Here is a 13,596-nt window from a genome sequence, read left to right as displayed (position 1 = left end):
GGCCATGGCTCACAGGCCCAGCCACTCCGCGGCATGTGGGATCTTCCTGGACCGGGGCATGAACCCGTGTCCCCTGCATCGGCCGGCGGACTCTCAACCACTGCGCCACCAGGGAAGCCTGAAATACTTACTTTTGAACACTTTTTTTTTTTTTTTAAACAGCAACAAATTTTTATGTTGCATTCGTGGGTTTCTAACTAGATATAGTCAGGTCTTGACCTGACTCTGAGATTCTCGGGGGGGAAATCCTTGTGTCTGCCTGATACATAAATACTCTATAATAAAAAAGAGTCTTTATATAGCATATATTGTAGTTACTATCATATACTTTTATATTCAAGGCACTGTTCTAGGTGTACCTTTTTCTCAAACATTCTCACTATTGCTCTCTTTAATCCCAAATTTTCCTGGAGCATGCTGTTTTGTAGAAATCCATTTGCAAACAAGTTTTCATGCCTATGAAGTCTGTACATTCCTTGCTTTATTCAGATGAATTACAGGGAAGTTTTAAGTAAATGTGATTGAACATGAGACCATACATTTTGTTGCTTGTAATCAAATGATTTAAGTAACTCTGAGAGCAAATTTTATTTTGAGGTATTTGAGAAACCGAGAAGTTTTCTTGTATCTAGTTGAAGGGTTTTATTTCCCCCTTGGAAGCTTAGTAAATTCAGTGCTCAAGTAAATGAACACTTCTCAACCAACTAATAAACATTTCTGTACTTCCTTAACCTTAGAAAAATTTTAACTATAGTTTTTAATTGTAATTGATAAGCTCTCATATGTGTCTTTAGAAAGTAGCAACTGGATTAGATAGAAATGAGCATAAAAAATGTTGGAACTCGGTAGTTATTTGGAAAATCATCTATTAAACTGTCTTCTTATTTCTATAAGGGTCTCTTGTCTAATGGTTGTGGTATAAAGTCTCACCTTGCCCATCAGGAGGATAGTTATTTTTTCAAATGATAAAATCATTTACTACAGAATTTTCCAGGGTAACTGCTTGGTAGTTGGATTCAGCCTTAAAAAGCATGTGGAATCCCGTTGAAAGATGCGGTGAATGTCAGGGCTGTGTCAAGTCTGGGCATGCACAAGAAACAGAGCTTGAGCAAGGAGAGAGGCAAGGACCAAGTCAGGGTCCCAGAGACCTCATTTTGTGGCCATAACTAGTTTGCATTTCTTCATAGTGAACCATTTAAAAGGTAGCACTTTCAGGATTGTTTTATATTTTTAATTACCATAAAACTGCACTGTAAGAGTATAACTTATCATACTCATGAGTGGTTACCAAAGTCTGTCTTTTTCTTTATATAGAAATACATCTTAGCCCCTGCTCACAAACCTTTATTCCAGATGACTTCATCCAATCTATTCCAGTAAATGTCCTTTGTGTTGGGAGCCTGAAGAGGTCTATGTTGTCTTTCTAAGAGTCAGCTTCTTAAAATTCTAGGCCATGCTACCAGTGACCTCGACAAAAGCCATTTCTTTTGATTCTCACTCTCTGCTCTACGACCAGTTGATGCCCCCATGTTAAGGACTATTTTTTTTTTTTTTAGTATGTTGCCTTTGGCAAACTAGACATCCTTATATAATTTTCTAGTTATTTTTTCCTTTGATCTGAACATCTGGATAGTTCTTTGATGTATTGTTTAGTAGGACCTGGAATTATTTGTTTTTCCCTAGTGAAGCTGAAGAACCACTTTTTAAAATTTATTCATTACAAAAATTCTTAACAATTAAGCTGTGGTTCTGTGTGTGATTGTGTGTGTGTGGGTATGTGTACATGTACATATGTATGCTCATATGAATTCTTCCCTTCCCAGGCATCCCAGCACTTATTTTCTTAAGTTCTTTGTCATATTTGATGGAATAGATCACCCTTTGGTCTTGATTTTTCTCTCTTCCTTTATTTTTGGGGGGGTGGGGGGCTGTGCCATGTGGCATATGGGATCTTAGTTCCCCGACCAGGGATCGAACCTGTGCCCCCTACAGTAGAAGCATGGAGTCTTAACCAATGGACCACCAGGGAAGTCCTTTCTCTCTTCCTTGGTCCTAATTCTCTTCTTATATCTGAGCTTTCTTCTATTTTTTTTGCCACCACTTCCTTTACCCATTTTCTAAATTTGGAGCTACCTGAATCCACGGTCTTAGCCTCTATTTACTCTTTCAGAGAAAACATCTATTCTTTGTTGAGTTTTTTGTTGTAGTGTTTTGACTAGTGTCCCCCCAAAAGATACATCCAAGTCAAGGATCTAGAGATGAGATAATCCTGGACTTAAGTTGGGCTCAAATCCAATGACTGGTGTCGGTATAAGAGGGGAGATGGGCACAAAGACACAAAGGAGTAGGCCATGTGATGACAGAGACGGAGACTGCAGTAGTGCTGCCACAAGCCAAAGAATGCCAGAAACCACCAGAAGCTGGAGGAGGCAAGGAAGGATTCTCCCCCAGTGCCTTCTGAGGGATATGGCCCTGCTGATACCTTGATTTCAGGCTACTAGCTTCCAGAACTATGGTAGAATAAACTTCTATTGTTTGAAGTTGCCCAGTCATGGCAATTTGTTACAGCAGCCCTATGAAATGAATACGTCAGCTTTGTATTCCAATCCCAATATTGTTCCACTTGCAGTTTGAACTCACGGTTGCTTATTGACTCATCACTACCTGGAAATCAGCGTATTTAAAATCAACCTCACTTTTTTTCCTCTCAGATTGAAAAGCTCAAGATCATCTTTGATGTTCTTTATTTTTCTTTTCACATCCAATTAGTGACCAACCATTCATTCAGTCTCCCTTCACAATATCTCCTTGTCCCTTTCTTCCATTCCCTCTGCTAAAAACATGCCTCAGGGAAATCCAGGGCCAGGAGGGTAAGGAGAAGGTCAGTACTTAACTTGTCTTGCCCCTTCTTGTCTTCAGAAGACAAAGTATGTGGCAAGCTGCCACATTTATATTTTATAATTGTCACTTCCCAGTTCAGAAACTTTGGATAGCTGGCTGTTATTTTCTAGGCATTCAAGGTCCTCTACCAGCATAACAATTTGGTGGGTATGGAGGGCTCTGCTTTCCTCCCTCCCTCCCTTCCTTTCTTCCTTCCTTTCTTTCTTTCTTCCTTCCTTCCTTCTTTCCTTCCTTCCTTCCTTCCTTCCCTCCTTCCCCCCTCCCTCCCTCTCTCCCTCCCTCCTCGCCTCACTCTCTCCCTCCCTCCTCCCCTCCCTTTCTCTCTTTCTTTCTAGTTGTATTGACATATAATTGACAAATAAAATTGTAAGCTATTTAAAGTACACATTGTGGTCATTTGAAATACACTGTGAAAAAATTCTCACTAATTAACATATCCATCACTTCACATATTATCTTTTTTTTGGTAAGAATATTAAAGTTCTACTCTCTTAGCGAATTTCAATTATATAATACAATGTTGTCAACTATAGTCACTATGTTTTACATTAGATCCTCAGACCTTATTCATCTTATAGCTGAAAGTTTGCCCTCTTTTACCAATTGCTATTTCCCCGACCGCCTAGCCCCAGGCCACCTTTTCTACTCTCTGTTTCTATGAGTTTGATTTTTTTAGATTCCACATATAAGTGATACCATGCAGTATTTGCCATTCTTTGTCTGGCTTATTTCATTTAGTGTAATGCCTTCAAGGTCCATCCATGTTGTCACAAAGGGCAGGATTTCCTTCTTTCTCATGGATGAATAATATTACTCTGTGTGTGTGTGTGTGTGTGTGCACACGTGTGTATCACATATATTTATTTTTTAACATATCACATCTTCTTTGTCCATTCATCCATACATGGACACTTTGGTTGTTTCTGTATCTTGGCTATTGTGAATAATGGTTCAGTAAACATGGGAGTGCAGGTATCTTTTCAGTATCCTATTTTTATTTCCTTTGGATACATACCCAGAAGTGCAATTCCTGGATCATGTGGTAGTTCTATTTTTAATTATTTGATGGACCTCCATACTGTTTTCCATAGTGGCTGCACCAATTTACATCCCCACTAAGAGTGCACAGGGATCCCCTTTTCTCCACATTCTGCCAGCACATAGCTCTTATATTCTTGATGACAGCCATTCTAACAGGTATGAGGTGGTATCTTAATGTAATTTTGATTTGTACTTCCCTGATGATTAATGATGTTAAACACCATTTCATGTACCTATTGACCATTTGTAAATCTTCTTTGGAAAAATATTTATTCAGTTCCTCTGCCCATTTTTTAATTGCTTTTTTTGGCTATTGAGTTGTGCGAGTTCTTTATATATTTTGGATATTAGCCCCTGATCAGATGGAGTGATCTTACTTTCTCTGAATTTGTCTCTCTTGTGCCTTTTTATTTTGTTTTAATTTATGTATATGTGCAGGTAGTATATTCATATGATATATATTTCTAAAGATGAAAAGGAAAATACAGTGAAAATTCTCCTTTCCTACCCTGCCTCTAGCCAAATTCTTATGCCCAGAGGCAACTACTAACAGTTTCTTGTATATTCTTCCAGACATAATCTATATATACTCAAGCCAATATTCAACCTACATGTGACTTTTTTCTCAGATGTTCACATGTTATATGCATTATGTTATACCTCACTTTTTGATACTGAATAATGTATTTTTGATATCCTTATCAGTACATAAAGGGCTTCCCTTTTTAAAAGCTGCATAATAAATATTCCATTGATGTATATAACATGTTATAGGGTGGGTACCCCACCCTCTAAACATAAACATTAAGGTTATTTTATTGTTTAAAGCTTATAGCATTGTTAAATTTCCCCCCCCTTTTTTTCTTCCAAACCAGAGGATGGGAATTGTGTTGCACAGAGAAATTCTGTAACATAATAGGTGTTCAAGAGAATTGATAAGTAAACTTTTAACCACAGCTTTCACACAGTCAGGTATAGTATTGATATATACAATGAGAATGTCTATCCAATAAAGTTTTAGTATTTCATGTGTAGATCTGGTAAATTTTCAGAAGTACTTGGATAACTTAAAAATTGCTTACATTTACTTTTATAGTAATTGGCCCAAGTAATTCTTGGCAATATTCTTCTTTTTTTTTTTTAATATATACACATATAAATATGAATGAATGAACCATATATGTATGAGTATACTATTATTTTCTGTTGACAAAATACACAGTCAATATTACATTCCTTTAATTATTGTGTTTTTTTTTATTTAACAAATTTAATCAGTTATACATATACATATGTTCCCATATCCCCTCCCTTTTGCGTCTCCCTCCCACCCTCCCTATCCCACCCCTCCAGGCAGTCACAAAGCACCGAGCTGATCTCCCTGTGCTATGCGGCTGCTTCCCACTAGCTATCTACCTTACATTTGGTAGTGTATATATGTCCATGCCGCTCTTTCGCTTTGTCACAGCTTACCCTTCCCCCTCCCCATATCCTCAAGTCCATTCTCTAGTAGATCTGTGTCTTTATTCCTGTCTTACCCCTATGTTCTTCATGACATTTTTTCCTTAAATTCCATATATATGTGTCAGCATACAGTATTTGTCTTTCTCTTTCTGACTTACTTCACTCTGTATGACAGACTCTAGGCCCATCCACCTCATTACAAATAGCTCAATTTCGTTTCTTTTATGGCTGAGTAATATTCCATTGTATATATGTGCCACATCTTCTTTATCCATTCATCCGATGATGGACACTTAGGTTGTTTCCATCTCCGGGCTATTGTAAATAGGGCTGCTATGAACATTTTGGTACATGACTCTTTTTGAATTATGGTTTTCTCAGGGTATATGCCCAGTAGTGGGATTGCTGGGTCATATGGTAGTTCTATTTGTAGTTTTTTAAGGAACCTCCATACCGTTCTCCATAGTGGCTGTACCAATTCACATTCCCACCAGCAGTGCAAGAGTGTTCCCTTTTTTCCACACCCTCTCCAGCATTTATTGTTTCTAGATTTTTTGATGATGGCCATTCTGACTGGTGTGAGATGATATCTCATTGTAGTTTTGATTTGCATTTCTCTAATGAGTAAAGATGTTGAGCATCCTTTCATGTGTTTGTTGGCAGTCTGTATATCTTCTGTGGAGAAATGTCTACTTAGGTCTTCTGCCCATTTTTGGATTGGGTTGTTTGTTTTTTTGTTATTGAGCTGCATGAGCTGCTTATAAATTTTGGAGATTAATCCTTTGTCAGTTGCTTCATTTGCAAATATTTTCTCCCATTCTGAGGGTTGTCTTTTGGTCTTGTTTATGGTTTCCTTTGCTGTGGAAAAGCTTTTAAGTTTCATTAGGTCCCATGTGTTTATTTTTGTCTTTATTTCCATTACTCTAGGAGGTGGGTCAAAAAGGATCTTGCTGTGATTTATGTCATAGAGTGTTCTGCCTATGTTTTCCTCTAAGAGTTTGATAGTGTCTGGCCTTACATTTAGGTCTTTAATCCATTTTGAGCTTATTTCTGTGTATGGTGTTAGGGAGTGATCTAATCTCATACTTTTACATGTCCCTGTCCAGTTTTCCCAGCACCACTTATTTTTTTTTTTTTTTTTTTTTTTTGCGGTACACGGGCCTCTCACTGTTGTGGCCTCTCCCATTGCGGAGCACAGGCTGTGGACGTGCAGGCTCAGCAGCCATGGCTCACGGGCCCAGCCGCTCCGCGGCATGTGGGATCTTCCCAGATCGGGGCATGAACCCGTGTCCCCTGCATCGGCAGGCAGACTCTCAACCACTGCGCCACCAGGGAAGCCCCCCAGCACCACTTATTGAAGAGACTGTCCTTTCTCCACTGTACATTCCTGCCTCCTTTATCAAAGATAAGGTGACCATATGTGCATGGGTTTATCTCTGGGCTTTCTATCCTGTTCCATTGATCTATCTTTCTGTTTTTGTGCCAGTACTACACTGTCTTGATTACTGTAGCTTTGTAGTATAGTCTGAAGTCAGGGAGTCTGATTCCTCCAGCTCCATTTTTCGTTCTCAAGATTGCTTTGGCTATTTGGGGTCTTTTGTGTTTCCATACAAATTGTGAAATTTTTTGTTCTAGTTCTGTGAAAAATGCCAGTGGTAGTTTGATAGGGATTGCATTGAATCTATAGATTGCTTTGGGTAGTAGAGTCATTTTCACAATGTTGATTCTTCCAATCCAAGAACATGGTACATCTCTCCATCTATTTGTATCATCTTTAATTTCTTTCATCAGTGTCTTATAATTTTCTGCATACAGGTCTTTTGTCTCCTTAGGTAGGTTTATTCCTAGATATTTTATTCTTTTTGTTGCAATGGTAAATGGGAGTGTTTCCTTGATTTCACTTTCAGATTTTTCATCATTAGTATATAAGAATGGAAGAGATATCTGTGCATTAATTTTGTATCCTGCTACTTTACCAAATTCATTGATTAGCTCTAGTAGTTTTCTGGTAGCATCTTTAGGATTCTCTATGTATAGTATCATGTCATCTGCAAACAGTGACAGCTTTACTTCTTCTTTTCCAATTTGGATTCCTTTTATTTCCTTTTCTTCTCTGATTGCTGTGGCTAAAACTTCCAAAACTAGGTTGAATAAGAGTGGTGAGAGTGGGCAGCCTTGTCTTGCTCCCGATCTTAGTGGAAATGGTTTCAGTTTTTCACCATTGAGGACAATGTTGGCTGTGGGTTTGTCATATATGGCCTTTATTATGTTGAGGAAAGTTCCCTCTATGCCTACTTTCTGCAGGGTTTTTATCATAAATGGGTGTTGAATTTTGTCGAAAGCTTTCTCTGCATCTATTGAGATGATCATATGGTTTTTCTCCTTCAATTTGTTAATATGGTGTATCACGTTGATTGATTTGCGTATATTGAAGAATCCTTGCATTCCTGGAATAAACCCCACTTGATCATGGTGTATGATCCTTTTAATGTGCTGTTGGATTCTGTTTGCTAGTATTTTGTTGAGGATTTTTGCATCTATGTTCATCAGTGATATTGGCCTGTAGTTTTCTTTCTTTGTGACATGCTTGTCTGGTTTTGGTATCAAGGTGATGGTGGCCTCGTAGAATGAATTTGGGAGTGTTCCTCCCTCTGCTATATTTTGGAAGAGTTTGAGAAGGATAGGTGTTAGCTCTTCTCTAAATGCTTGATAGAATTCGCCTGTGAAGCCATCTGGTCCTGGGCTTTTGTTTGTTGGAAGATTTTTTATCACAGTTTCAATTTCAGTGCATGTGATTGGTCTGTTCATATTTTCTATTTCTTCCTGATTCAGTCTTGGCAGGTTGTGCATTTCTAAGAATTTGTCCATTTCTTCCAGGTTGTCCATTTTATTGGCATACAGTTGCTTGTAATAATCTCTCATGATCTTTTGTATTTCTGCAGTGTAAGTTGTTACTTGTCCTTTTTCATTTCTAATTCTATTGATTTGAGTCTTCTCCCTTTTTTTCTTGATGAGTCTGGCTAATGGTTTATCAATTTTGTTTATCTTCTCAAAGAACCAGCTTTTAGTTTTATTGATCTTTGCTATCGTTTCCTTCATTTCTTTTTCATTTATTTCCGATCTGATTTTTATGATTTCTTTCCTTCTGCTAACTTTGGGATGTTTTTGTTCTTCTTTCTCTAATTGCTTTAGGTGCAAGGTTAGGTTGTTTATTCGAGATGATTCCTGTTTCTTAAGGTAGGATTGTATTGCTATAAACTTCCCTCTTAGAACTGCTTTTGCTGCATCCCATAGGTTTTGGGTCGTCTTGTCTCCATTGTCATTTGTTTCTAGGTACTTTTTAATTTCCTCTTTGATTTCTTCAGTGATCACTTCGTTATTAAGTAGTGTATTGTTTAGCCTACATGTGTTTGTATTTTTTACAGCTCTTTTCCTGTCATTGATATCTAGTCTCATAGCATTGTGGTTGGAAAAGATACTTGATACAATTTCAATTTTCTTAAATTTACCAAGGCTTGATTTGTGACCCAAGATATGATCTATCCTGGAGAATGTTCCATGGGCACTTGAGAAAAATGTGTATTCTGTTGTTTTTGGATGGAATGTCCTATAAATATCAATTAAGTCCATCTTGTTTAATGTATCATTTAAAGCTTGTGTTTCCTTATTGATTTTCATTTTGGATGATCTGTCCATTGGTGAAAGTGGGGTGTTAAAGTCCCCTACTATGATTGTGTTACTGTCGATTTCTCCTTTTATGGCTGTTAGTATTTGCCTTATGTATTGAGGTGCTCCTATGTTGGGTGCATAAATATTTACAATTGTTATATCTTCTTCTTGGATCGATCCCTTGATCATTATGTAGTGTCCTTCTTTGTCTCTTCTAATAGTCTTTATTTTAAAGTCTATTTTGTCTTATATGAGAATTGCTACCCCAGCTTTCTTTTGGTTTCCATTTGCATGGAATATCTTTTTCCATCCCCTTATTTTCAATCTGTATGTGTCTCTAGGTCTGAAGTGGGTCTCTTGTAGACAGCATATATATGGGTCTTGTTTTTGTATCCATTCAGCCAATCTGTGTCTTTTGGTGGGAGCATTTAGTCCATTTACATTTAAGGTAATTATTGATATGTATGTTCCTATTCCCATTTCCTTAATAGCTTTGGGTTCGTTATTGTAGGTATATTCCTTCTGCTATGTTTCTTGCCTAGAGAAGTTCCTTTAGCATTTGTTGTAAAGCTGGTTTGGTGGTGCTGAACTCTCTCAGCTTTTGCTTGTCTGTAAACGTTTTAATTTCTCCATCAAATCTGAATGAGATCCTTGCTGGGTAATCTTGGATGCAGGTTTTTCTCCTTCATCACTTTAATTATGTCCTGCCAGTCCCTTCTGGCTTGTAGAGTTTCTGCTGAGAGATCAGCTGTTATCCTGATGGGGATTCCCTTGTGTGTTATTTGTTGTTTTTGCCTTGCTGCTTTTAATATGATTTCTTTGTGTTTAATTTTTGACAGTTTGATTAATATGTGTCTTGGCATATTTCTCCTTGGATTTATTCTCTATGGGACTCTCTGTGCCTCCTGGAGTTGATTAACTATTTCCTTTCCCATATTAGGGAAGTTTTCAACTATAATCTCTTCAAATATTTTCTCAGTCCCTTTCTTTTTCTCTTCTTCTTCTGGAACCCCTATAATTCAAATGTTGGTGCGTTTAATGTTGTCCCAGAGGTCTCTGAGACTGTCCTCTGTTCTTTTCATTCTTTTTTCTTTATTTTGCTCTGCATCAGTTATTTCCACTATTTTATCTTCCACCTCACTTATCCGTTCTTCTGCCTCAGTTATTCTGCTACTGATCCCATCTAGAGTATTTTTCATTTCATTTATTGTGTTTTTAATCAATGCTTGATTCATCTTTAGTTCTTCTAGGTCCTTGTTAACTGTTTCTTGCATTTTGTCTATTCCATTTCCAAGATTTTGGATCTTGGAAATAGAATCTTGGATCAGCTTTACTATCATTATTCTGAATTCTTTTTCAGGTAGACTGCCTATTACCTCTTCATTTGTTAGGTCTGGTGGGTTTTTATCTTGCTCCTTCTCCTGCTGTGTGTTTTTCTGTCTTCTCATTTTGCTTATGTTACTGTGTTTGGGGTCTCCTTTTTGCAGGCTGCAGGTTCGTAGTTCCCGTTGTTTTTGGTGTCTGTCCCTAGTGGCTAAGGTTCGTTTAGTGGGTTGTGTAGGCTTCCTGGTGGAGGGGACTAGTGCCTGTGTTCTGGTGGATGAGCCTGGATCTTGTCTTTCTGGTGGGCAGGTCCACGTCTGGTGGTGTGTTTTGGGGTGTCTGCGGACTTTTTATGATTTTAGGCAGCCTCTCTGCTGATGGGTGGCGTTGTGTTCCTGTGTTGCTAGTTGTTTGGCATAGGGTGACCAGCACTGTAGCTTGCTGGTCGTTGAGTGAAGCTGGGTGCTGGTGTTGAGATGGAGATCTCTGGAAGATTTTCGCCGTTTGATATTATGTGGAGCTGGGAGGTCTCTTGTGGACCAGTGTCCTGAAGTTGGCTCTCCCACCTCAGAGGCACAGCACTGACTCCTGGCTCCTCAATGTGGGATGATTTGTTGTCTATTCATGTATTCCACAGATGCAGGGTACATCAAGTTGATTGTGGAGCTTTAATCCGCTGCTTCTGAGGCTGCTGGGAGAGGTTTCCCTTTCTCTTCTTTGTTCCCACAGCTCCCGAGTCTCAGCTTTGGATTTGGCCTCGCCTCTGCGTGTAGGTCGCCGGAGGGCGTCTGTTCTTCGCTCAGACAGGACAGGGTTAAAGGAGCAGCCGCTTCGGGGACTCTGGCTCACTCAGGCCGGGGGTGAGGGAGGGGCACGGAATGCGGGGCGAGCCTGCAGCGGCAGAGGCCAGCGTGCCGTGCGTTCTCCCAGGGAAGCCGTCTCTGGATCCCGGGACCCTGGCAGTGAGGTGCTGTACAGGCTCCCGGAAGGGCGGCGTGGACAGTGACGTGCGCTCGCACACAGGCCTCTTGGCGGCGGCAGCAGCAGCCCCAGCGTCCCACGCCCGTCACTGGGCTCCGCGCTTTCAGTCGTGACTCGCGCCCGTCTGTGGAGCCCCTTTAAGCAGCGTTCTTAATCCCCTCTCCTCGCGCACCAGGAAACCAAGAGGGAAGAAAAAGTCTCTTGCCTCTTCGGCAGTTCCAGAGTTTTCCCGGACTCCCTCCCAGCTAGCTGTGGCGCATTAGCCCCCTTCAGACCGAGTTCTTGCCGCCAGCCCCAGTCCTCTCCCTGCGCTCTGACCGAAGCCCGAGCCTCAGCTTCCAGCACCGCCCGCCCTGGCGGGCGAGCAGACAAGCCTCTCGGGCTGGTGAGTGCTGGTCGGCACCGATCCTCTGTGCGGGAATCTCTCCGCTTTGCCCTTCCCAGGTACGTGGGGAGTTTCTTGCCTTTTGGGAGGTCTGAGGTCTTCTGTCAGCGTTCAGTAGGTGTTCTGTAGGAGTTGTTCCACGTGTAGCTGTATTTCTGGTGTATCTGTGGGAAGGTGATCTCTGCGTCTTACTCTTCCGCCATCTTCCCCGGAAGTCCCAATATTCTTCTTAAGCTTTTACAAAAAAGCCAGAATTTTGGAAAGGTTGTATTGAAAGCCTAAGGACTAATAACTAAAAGGTAGTGTGCATTACATAATGCATATAAATAAAATTGAGCCGTGAATTGAAATTTTTTATAGTGTTAGATGAAAATATTCAGGAAACTCAGCAAAACATAAGTTTAGAGATGAATTTTACTTATTTTACTGTTTGCTTCTTTTAAATTTAAAATCAAAGAGTCATTATCACTGTAGACATTTTATATCTATTTTAACAGTTTCATTTTGAATTTGAAATTTTAAAAAGGCACTATTTTTACTGATTAAAAGTAATGCCAAGCTGGGGAAAAAATTACTGGAAAAAACCTCGGCAAAATCATTTCCAAGTCCATGAAGAATTTTGGATATATCTTTATCCTGTAATTTTTATTGTTTAGGTGGTAAGATAAACCACAAGGGTGCGCTGTTTAACAGAACTACCGCATTTTGATTTTCCCAATTTTTTTTTCCCCAAAGAGTCCTTTGAATAAAGCAGAAAGAAAATATTGGAAATAGTTACATTATATTAGAAATAGTAAATGATGCTTATCTCTTATGGGTGAAGTGCCTGAAAACAGAGCTAGAGAGATAAATAACAGTAATGCATAACAAAGTGATTTATAATTAGCACAGTTTTATTCATTTTGAGCTTTTATCTTAATGTTCTTTTAAGTAGTCATTGATATTATATTTGCCTTAGGCTTACAGATAAGTCAGTCTATCTGTAGCTTGGAAAAAATATTGTCAACCACATCTATTTTATGCTTTTTGGCTGTCTATATTTAATAATTTGCCTCTTTCCTCTAAGGCATTTCTCAATACTGGCAAATTAAGGTATTTGGATAGGATTTTGGAGCATCAACTGAAAATATTCACATAAAAGGCTGTTGATTTTCTGAGCTAATTTTGGCAACCGATTGTGCAGTTTCCAAAGAGGATTCAATGATGATCCCAGTTAGTAAGATAATTTATCTTAATCTTTTTGGGGAACATTTCTGCATCTAAAATTCTATCCACCTAAAGAATATATTTTAAAGACTACATAGTTTACTGTCATTGCTACAGTGTCCTTTGCATGTCCCTGAATCTCCCTGTACTCTTTTCACATGGTTTCAGATCTCATGTCATTTTCTTTGTAAAGGTGAAATACATTGTCTTCTATGGAAATGTTCATTTGGAAGAGAAAACTATCCAATTAGAAAATTTCTGGCAGTTTTTCCTGGTACTCTTTAAGCACTTTGTGAACATGATTCTGCCTGAAGATGTGAAATGCCATTTGCATAACAACATATATAAGAGCTGGCTCATGTTGTCATTTACATGGACTAGATCACATGTATTACTGCATAAAATGCAGATAGTTATTTACATAAGATTGTCATTTACTTCATACATGACAGAAGTCAGAAATGCAGTGGCATTGACTTAAATTAAAAGTGACTTAGAATTCTGGGATTGAAACTAAGTTCAGAAATCCAGTTTCCGTCCCGTGTCTGCTGACCAAGTATCTGTGAAGAGCACATTTAATGAAATCAGTGGCCAAAGGATGTCCTAGTATTATTGACAAATTAACC

At 39.0% G+C, this 13,596-nt stretch overlaps 1 protein-coding gene across 1 annotated transcript in view; it reads left to right on the top strand.

Annotated features, from left to right (window-relative positions):
* Positions 1-13,596, top strand: part of COBLL1 (cordon-bleu WH2 repeat protein like 1) — a 172,919-nt gene that overhangs the window by 125,211 nt on the left and 34,112 nt on the right. The window lies entirely within an intron of this gene.

The sequence above is a fragment of the Hyperoodon ampullatus genome (assembly GCF_949752795.1).
Source record: "Hyperoodon ampullatus genome assembly, chromosome: 8".
NCBI classification, from domain to species: domain Eukaryota; kingdom Metazoa; phylum Chordata; class Mammalia; order Artiodactyla; family Ziphiidae; genus Hyperoodon; species Hyperoodon ampullatus.
Note: the sequence above shows the minus strand (reverse complement) of the source record. Positions and strands in the feature narration are given on the sequence as shown.